The sequence below is a fragment of the Bos mutus genome, chromosome 2 (assembly GCF_027580195.1).
Source record: "Bos mutus isolate GX-2022 chromosome 2, NWIPB_WYAK_1.1, whole genome shotgun sequence".
Classification (NCBI taxonomy): Eukaryota; Metazoa; Chordata; class Mammalia; order Artiodactyla; family Bovidae; genus Bos; species Bos mutus.
In genome coordinates this window covers 69,612,093-69,622,075 of record NC_091618.1, presented here as the reverse complement: position 1 = coordinate 69,622,075, position 9,983 = coordinate 69,612,093, and the positions used below count along the sequence as shown (strand labels likewise).

At 42.8% G+C, this 9,983-nt stretch overlaps 1 pseudogene; it reads left to right on the top strand.

Moving 5' to 3' along the window:
* Window positions 1–4,569: 4,569 nt before the first annotated feature.
* On the top strand, window positions 4,570–5,949 carry LOC102267596 (protein O-mannose kinase-like; annotated as a pseudogene).
* The last annotated feature ends 4,034 nt before the right edge of the window (window positions 5,950–9,983 follow it).

Here is a 9,983-nt window from a genome sequence, read left to right as displayed (position 1 = left end):
GTGACCTGTCTTAGCTAGAAGAATCAGTGCCTTTCTTTTCCTATGTTAGCTGCTGGGCTTGTAAATTTACAGAGAGAAATTAAAGATTTGTTTGATGGACTTAGAGGAATTCCAAATAGTTTTACTTCTTTCTTTGTGCAAAGAAGAGCATCAGTGGCCTGGCTTCTGGGGGTATTACCTGGTGTTCTTGATCTGGTATCCAAAGAATCTGCTTATTCTATTGGATGAAAGAAGAGGAAGTGTTGTCAATTTTTAAATTACCATGAACTCCCCTGCATTTTTATCCTATCAGCTTAGAATCCAGGTTCATCAGTTTTGGAGATATAGTACGAATCCTTCATTGAAAAGGGCAGGGAATTGAGATTAAGAAAGCTGAAGGAGTCACCCAAAGTCAAGAGAGTTAGTTAATATCAGAGATGAGACTAGAATCAACAGGCATAATAATAGTTTCTAGCTACCCTTTTCTTAGCATCTACTGTGTCCTTGCTACTGTGATATTTACTTACATATCTGTCACTATATTGACTCTCATGCCTCAAAATTGAAGGCTCTTATTCCCATGTTTTTGTCTGAAATCTGAGTCCTTAACATAACAAATTTATATCTTGTTTTTGCTACAGTCTGGTGTGGATTAGTGGGTGACAGGTGGGGTGGATGGGTGCTCTCTCTTCTTATAGTCACTAAAGACCCAGAATGAGAGAGTTTTCAACTGCCAATAGATGACCCACATGAAGTACACACTTCCATGTTTGCTGGAGTAGGAGGGGGACACACAGAAAACTCTTACCCAGCTCTGTATTTGGGCTCATAAGAGTGTCACATAACTTTGGTTCATGGCTCCTCCACCAAATCAGTCATATGTACCAGTCAATATCCACAGAGTAGCCAGAGTGATGTTTCTAAAATATACATCTTGTTACTTCACAACTCTGATGGAAATACTACTTCATTTCTATCACCTTAAGCTAAAACCAAGCTGTTGCATAATACCTTTGACCTTATTTAATCTGTCCCATTCCATCCTCAGGCCACTATCCACAAACTCATTACTTCATAACATGTGCTGAAAGTCCTTGACTATTTCAAGCACTTCCTTGGCTCAGGATCTTTCTACATGTTCCCTCTTCTCCCTTGTCCCTGTACTTTCCCTCTGCTTGGCTCATTTTCTTGTATTCTTCAAGTTTCAGCATCAGTGTCATCTTTAACCACCTGTAAATTTTCTGTGAAACCAACTGTTGTCATTTCAGGGAGGCTCTTGAAGAGCTCTTGTACCATAGTCCTTTATGTCTCAGTGCAGAGAATTCAGCAAGAGCAAAGTAGTAGATAAGAAGTGATTTATTAGAATAGGATGCTTCTGAGGTTTATAAGTGGGCAGGTGAGGAATGCCATGCCCCCAAAAACTAGTGAGCTGATTTTATAATCAAAGGAAAAGTGGGGAGGGGAGAAGATCTCCTTTGTCTTTCTTGAGTAGACGCCACGTTTTCATCATTAGGTCATTTTCCAGGTTGTGCAGGGGGGTTGTCTTGTCTCTGCATGGCCAAACTAGGTCCACAAATGACTATTTTTAATGTGCGCAGGGAGCATGTCCTAGGGGTCATTAACTTATTGCGTTTACTGGGCAGGATGTGGGTCTCATGCCACCATTGTTTTATTGTTTGGGGGCACGTCCTGTGCTTCTGTTGCATGGTTTTGTTGCTAAGCAAGACTGCTTGGTTTTGTGGTTAAGCAGACCTACTTTCTCAAGTATTCATTAACTTATAGGTCTCCCATGTCTTTCTACTTACAATCCTCTAGTGGGATTAACTATTTAATCACCTATTTCATCCCCTCATTCTGTCCCTACCACCCAATCATAGAGATTGTGGCTGTTTTGTTCTCATTATATATTTAGTATATCATGCAAGACCTGGCAGAAAGAAGATAATAAATATTTGTAAAATGATTACATGCAAGAGTGAATGAACAGATATTGTATGTATCTCACATACAATACTGTCTTCAAAAGCACAGTGATGTAGGCATAGTGGCTAAATCACTTAGGATAGGAACTGTGCATAATAAGTTTTTTAGTAATGTTATTGTGATAATGATGGCTATTTTGTAGGTAATGATAATTTCAGGCATTTCTAACTCATTACCTGCCTACAGCACATTGTCAATGAATAATATATTTTTGTCTGTTTGAATATTAAAGTACACAACAGAAGTGGAAACCTAAGTTTTGACTGATAGAACGTGGAACATATTTTTAAAGGCAGATACCATCAATTCAGCTTTTTTCATAAAAATGATGGAGTGATAATATTTTCAAATAAAAAAGTCAAATATAGTCTGTCAAATGATTTTTGTGTCATTTTCAAGAGTAGAGAAACATCTAATAAGAGGAGTTTTGACACTATTGTATTGACATATCTAGGCCAAGTCGATGGTTTGGAAGGACAATGACATGGAATATATGTAATTAGAACTCTCATGGAAATTCCAAGACAGATGGTTATCACCTAGTTAGAACTAAACAGAATAAAAAGTCATTGGAAGTTTGGTAAGCCTATTTTAAAAGGTTACCAGTGAACAATGCATCAGTCATGGTAAGAATTCTATGTACATACATTTATTTTAAACCTGGAATATTTTGTATAAACTTGATCAAGTTAACAAATCCTCCCTAAAAGCCTTTTGGAAATTCTTTAAGTACTACTCGCCATGATTTTAAAATCACTTAGAGAAGTCATTTCATTGGAATAATTAAAGTAAAACTCATTACTGAGTTTTCTTAGCAATGTAACTTTCAGATGAAGTCATACTAAATATTTCCCTATTACAGCCATCTCCTTAATAACATTTGTCAGCATACATTATACACTAAAATTATTTATGATATTTTATTATTGCTGACTTTGATTTAATTACATTGGAGTTTAAAAGAAAAGGCACATAACCTGAGAGGGTCACAAACACTTGGTTATAGTACAGTTCTGTGAAAGGGCATCTTTCCCCTTGTCTCTGCCTCTGTTTCCACCTGCTTCCCCACTTCTAAAACCAGACATAAAATTGTATTGTGCCATCTATTCTCTATGTGTGTGTGTGTGTGTGTGTGAATAAATGTATAATCTATTCTTAATCCTATCTTCAGAAAATGCTGTGGGCTGTCCTCATAAATTTGCTCCTGAAAATAACAAACCCTCTCAGGCACAAATTAACCCCAATCTGTTTTTTTTTTTTGTTTTTTTTTTGCCCTTGGCCCTGCTGTGCAGCTTATGGAATTTTAATTCCCTGACCAGGGATCGAACCTGGGTCCTCGTCAGTGAGAGCATGGAGTCTTCACCATCGGACCACCAGGGAATTCCCTTTGGTTTTTTAAATACTGCATCTCCTCTAGGTCTTTAAGAGGTGAATATGTCCATCAAGAATGTTTCAAATTAGAACTCAGAACCTTCTGAAAGGAGCTGTTTGCCCATTTGGAGAATACCTTCTCTGGTGGATGATATGACTTCTAATGGAGACTGAGTGACAGTTTCTCCCAACCACTGTATTTTATTTTATTTTTTTTTAATATACAGGAATCTAATAGTCACCTCTTCTAAAACTTAGAATTATCCTTATCCTCCCAGGCCGTGTTTAAGATTTCTGGCTGTCTGGGGCATTGTATCACTTGTGTTCTGCTCAGTGGTTTGTGTGAGGGTGCAGTCAGGTGGTCAGCACTGGGAGGCGGGGGGTGCTGGCCCATCCTCTCTCTTCAGTGACACCCACTCCCTCAGTGGGGAGCCCACTCTGGAGCTACCAGGCACTCCACACACTCCTGGTTCAGACCTACCCTATTTACTAAATGTACTTTCAAGAAAACACATGGCAAATTCCTCCTCTCAATATACAGATACATCATCAGATTTTATATTCCAGCCTTCCTAAGGCATTTGAGTAATTGCAGAACTCTAAACTTTAAGTCAAAAGAATTAATCTTTGTCATTTACAATAAAAAAAAATGAAAACAATTTAAAATACTCATATAGGGAATTAAGTAAATGCCATGCACATGATGTTATGTTGCTGCTGCTGCTAAGTTGCTTCAGTTGTGTCTGACTCTGTGCCACCCCATAGACGGGAGCCCACCAGGCTCCCCTGTCCCTGGGATTCTTCAGGCAAGAACACTGGAGTGGGTTGCCATTTCCTTCTCCAATGCCTGAAAGTGAAAAGTGAAAGTGAAGTCGCTCAGTCGTCTCCGACTGGTAGAGACCCCATGGACTACCACGCACCAGGCTCCTCTGTCCATGAGATTCTCCAGGCAAGAGTACTGGAGTGGGGTGCCATTGACTTCTCCGGATGTTATGTTACTACATATTAAAATTACATTTACATGATGTTTTCACTTTTTAATATAAAATTATAAATATTTTAAACTTGTAGAATTTTAATGGCAAGAAAATGCTTATGTCATGTGTTGAGCAAACAACAGGAAACAGTACAGTAAGATGAAAGCTATTTAAAATATCACAGAAGAGGAGGAGGCAGCGGCGGCGGGCCGGGGGAGGGGTCCGCAGGAAAGAAAAGAGAGCCTATTTGCTGTGGGAAATGGATTGGAAAAGAGAAAGCAGTGGCAGAGCTCTTGGGAGAGTGTTGCAGAAGCCCAGGTCACCTTCTAAGAATCAGGCGTTGGTGGAAGAAGCTCAGGCGACTGTGAGGCCAGAGTGGTGAATGTCACTGTCAAGTCCACAGGAGTCCGGGGAGACGCCCTGAGGGAGAGGGCTGTAAAGATGCGGGCCTGCAATCTTGAGAAGGAGTGCTTTCAAACCGGTGCGCGGGGCCAGCCAGAACCTTGACTGGCCCGGGAATCTGGCCAGAAACCTGAGCGGGAAGGAAAGCAGAGCACCGCGCCATGGACACGAGGCCCCAGGAGAGCAGGAAGGGGCCCCCCGCCCAGGGACATGCCCTCGGCGGTGGGGCTGCTGTTCTCCATGGCCCTCATGAACGTCCTCCTCTACCTCGGCCTCGACCAGCTCTTCATCCGGCCCTGGCGCTCCGCGGAGGACCCTGGCCACTGCCCACCCCCGCTCCCACCCCCCAGCCACTTCAGCTTGGGGCAGATGACCAACTGCTCCCCGCGGCTGCTCTCAGAGCAGCTGAGGGCAGACGTGAGGCAGCTGGAGCATGTCAGGGAAGGAGCCAAGAAAAGAGTGTTTCTGTCCGAGTGGAAGGAACGCAAGGTGGCCCTGTCGAGGCTCACCAGGCTGGAGCTGAGAGACGACTTACTGCACAGGCTGCGAATGCTGCAGGCCCCAAAGAACAAGCACGTGATCACGCTGCTGGGCTACTGCGAGAACGATAACATCATCCTCACAGAGTACCATCCCTCAGGCTCCCTGGGCAACCTGGAGGCCATGCTGAATCTCTCCAAGTACTGCAGCCTGTGGCAGTACAGGCTGCAGCTGGCCCTGGGCAACGTGCCCATCCTTGACTTCCTGTACCCCAGCTCCCTGGGCACGCCGGTCATGTGCAACTCCAGCGACCTGTCCAAGACACTGTCCCAGTACCTGCTGACCGCCAACTTCAGCATCGTACTCAACGACCTGGACACCTTGGCCCTGGTGAACCGCAGCTAGACTTTGGTGAAGTGTGGCCACCAGGAGCTCCGTGGGGACTTCATGGCCCCAGAGCAGCTGTGGCTCTTCGGAGAGGACAACCTTCCAGGACGATCTCATGCCCACCTATGACGAGAAGAGCGATATCTGGAAGATTCCAGACGTCTCCAGTTTCCTTCTGGGGCACATGCAAGGGAACGACGTGGTCCGATTCTACTTGTTTGATATTCACAAGGCATGTAAAATCCAGGAGCTTGCAGAGAGACCCACTGCTCAGAATGTCCTGGACACTTACCAGAATGTTCTGAATCTACTCAGAGACACCTCAACATCTCAGACAAAGAGATGCTGTAAGAGCCAGTATGGTCGTTGAGGAGTGGGAATCAGGGAACAGCTGGAAGAGTTGCACCAGTTTTGCCCTGATGTAAGGTGGCAGAAAGTGAAGAGGAACTAAAAAGCCTCTTGATGAAAGTGAAAGAGGAGAGTGAAAAAGTTGGCTTAAAGCTCAGCATTCAGAAAACAAAAATGGCATCTGGTCCCATCACTTCACGGGAAATAGATGGGGAAACAGTGGAAACAGTGTCAGGCTTTATTTTTTGGGGCTCCAAAATCACTGCAGATGGTGACTGCAGCCATGAAATTAAAAGACGCTTACTCCTTGGAAGAAAAGTTAGGACCAACCTAGATAGCATATTGAAAAGCAGAGACATTACTTTGCCAACAAAGGTCTGTCTAGTCAAGGCTATGGTTTTTCCTGTGGTCATGTATGGATGTGAGAGTTGGACTGTGAAGAAGGCTGAGTGCCGAAGAATTGATGCTTTTGAACTGTGGTGTTGGAGAAGACTCTTGAGAGTCCTTCGGACTGCAAGGAGATCCAACCAATCCATTCTAAAGGAGATCAGCCCTGGGTGTTCTTTGGAAGGAATGATGCTAAAGCTGAAACTCCAGTACTTTGGCCACCTCATGCGAGGAGTTGACTCATTGGAAAAGACTCTGATGCTGGGAGGGATTGGGAGCAGGAGGAAAAGGGGACGCCAGAGGATGAGATGGCTGGATGGCATCACCGACTCGATGGACGTGAGTTTGAGTGAACTCTGGGAGATGGTGATGGACAGGGAGGCCTGGCGTGCTGCGATTCATGGGGTCACAAAGAATTGGACATGACTGAGCGAACTGAACTGAACTGAACTGAACTGAGCGAACTGAACTGAAGTGAAATGAAGGTGTTAGTGGTTCTGCCCCGGGTTCTTCCTCTCCTGACCGCCTGAGGGCTGTTGCCAAGCAAGAGTACATGGGCTTGATGTGAGCCTGGCTGCAAGCGAAGGTGGAGAGAAGCAGTGAGTCTGACCAGTATCTGAAGGAAGTAACAAAATGGAGCTACAAAGAGGTGTTTCTAACAACTAAATCTGTAAGCTTGTAAGAAATGTGTGTAGAGAGGTTTTTAAGTGGCAGTGTGTGGAAGAGACAAGCGGTATTTCTCCCTTTGTCAGGTGAGTATCTGCAGTGTACTTCATGGTACCAAGGAGACATCACTATGTTTCAGGTGGCTGCTCAGGAACAGGTCTGTGTCATCCACGTCTCAGCAAGGTAGCATGCTTTCTAAAACCTTGAGTGGATAAGGAACATTTAAAATATCACGTATGATGGAAATCACATCTCTGTTACTACTGCCTTGGATGGTGCTTGTGAAATTGCTCTTTACCTTCCGGCTGGATATTTATTCTGTATTCAACATTAATTATTGTGAACATTTTACACCAACAGTGTCTGTCGCTCACTCATTACTGGGCAGTGTAGAACCCTTCCACTTGAGTCGCTTGATTGAATACTTCAGAAAGCTCTTTCCTTGGTCCCCATCATCCTCATTTGCAGGGGAGGAAGGATTTGGTGTATATTCGTCATTACCATAAGGAGGTTAAAGCTGGCATTGAGGGAAGAAACGCTGCGCACAGGCGTTTGTCAGCAGAATTACAGAGAGCTGGCCCCACCCCACCTGGCAGTCTCAGACTCAGTGTCTGGGTGGAGTCTTTGCATTTCTCACTGGTTCCCTGGTGATACAGCCAGTGCTGCCAGTCTGGGAACCACATTTTGAGAACCAGTGTCCTTATCTGTCAGGCAGGCAGGCCAGGCAGTAGACACGGAATACGATCAGTATTCTCCTTGTTCTTTCTCCCATGGTGATTGGGTCCTGTGAGTCCTACGGTTGGTCAGAGAATACGCTTGCCCAGAGTATATTAACCGATGCTCTTTGTTATAAACATGCTGCCAGGACCCACTAGGATGGCTGTAATCAAAAGGATGGACAATAACAAATGTCAGCGAGGATGTAGAGAATTGGAACCATCATATGTTGCTGGTAAGAATGTAAAATGGTCCAGCTGCTTTGGGAAACGGTCTGACTGTCCTCAAAAGGTGAAAAGTAGAGTTACCATGATCCAGCAGTTCCACTTCCCAATATTTCCCAATAAGAATTGAAAACATGTCCATAAAAGAAGTTGGACACAAATATTCATAGCAACATTATTCATAATAAACAAAAGATGAAGATAATCCAAATGTCCATATGCTAGTGAATAGATAGAAGAAAACGTGGTCCATCCATAACATTCAGCCATGAAAGGAGTGTATCACTTATGCATGCTTCAACATGGATAGACATACTAAGTGAAAGTAGCCATCACAAAAGACCACATGCCATATGATTCCATTTGTAACTCACAGAAATAGAAAATAAATTAGTGGTTTCACAGGGGCTGGCAGGGGCTTAGAGTTGAAGAATGGGGGGTGCTTGCTAATGGGGATGGGGTTTCTTCAAGGATGATGAAAATTTCCAGAAACGATAATGGTGATGGTTGCACAACTTTGCATATGATGAATAACACTGAACTGTATAAAAGGGGGAAATTTTGTGGTTTGTAAATTATATCTCAATAAAGCTGGAAAAAAATAAAATATCACAGAAAAAGACTGGAAGTGAATATTTGCCTTTGTGTGATGAGACTATGGTTTTTAATTACTGAACTATTCCTTTATGATTTTTGCTGTGAGGAAAGCATAATATAAGTGTAAAAAGAAGAAAGGAACAGATTGCCAATGGGGGATTTTTAAAACCAGTTTCTGCCTCTGTGTGTGTGTGTGTGTGTGTGTGTGTGTATCCAGCTATGTTTATCTATTTCCACCTACACTGTTTATTTCGTAGGAAAGGTTGCAAGTTTTCCACAAGCCATGACTGGGGAAGGTTTGCTTTGCCTTTCCACAAAGTTAGCTCTGGCTAAGGCGCTCAGAGATCTAGACCTGGATTTATTTAAGTCTTACCTCACCAATACATGGAACCCTTTGGATTTCAGCCTCCCTAGCATCCTCTGTATTGCTGAAGAATGCAGTTTCTGGCCCTTTTATCTCTCCACATAGAGGAAAAGGAGCTTTGGCACCAAATTGACTTCAGTTGCAGTGGACTCCACTTATTGCTAGTGGCATGACCCCTGGCTATCTACCTCGGTCAGTAAGCAACGGCTTTCTCATCTGTTAAGTAGTAAAGAACACTGTCTTGTTTTTGTAGGATAAAAATGAGGAGACCCATGTGAAAAAAAACCTTAGCACAAATTCTCAAAAATGGAGAGTCACTTAATTTTTTTTGTCTTATAATTGCACCATGCTTCCAAAATCAGGCATCCTGATAGTGAGGATTTTTTGAAGAGTGGAGCTGGCCTCTCATTTCTTAGGATGGGTTGTTTTTTTTTTTTTTTCCTTAGGAGTCTTTTTGGTTCCACTAAATATGCCCAAACTCTTGAATAAACAAAGTCCCAGCTTTGTTCAAATAAGCCTTGGTTTTTCTCAGGAGATAGTGGGTTTTCTTTTCCAAGTTAATAGAATAAAAAACTTCAAATGTGTTTTCTCCACAAAGACTAACTTAATTCTGCTAGAGGCTTTTTCCATTTCCTGATGGGACCTAAGGAGACCATGACTGTTAATAACAGTACTAATTGTTTAAATCCATTTGTTAGGAAAACAAAGTTCTTATTTTCTTACCATTATCATTTTTTTTGTTGTTGTACGAAAAGAATTAACTTAAATCCCATAGCTCCTCTTGTGGGTTTTTTGTTTTTTTCTTTTTTGCCATCTCTAAGCTTGGTGCCATTTTGTTTCAGTATTAACTACAAATCTCATCTAAAGCCTTTTGAAGGCAGCTTATTTCTATTATTCTCAAGCCCAGTCAAACCTCATATTGATAGCATCCTCAACCTCCCTGAGCCCCTGAGCCAAAGTTGACAAATACGTAGAAGATAGCCTGAGGTAAAAGGTAACTTACTCCATTTCTTTCAAAGTAGATTTATTTCTTCATAGAAATTAGTTGAGAGGACTGTGATTTTTTTCACACTGGTGCTTCACTCTGCCTCCTGACGGTTG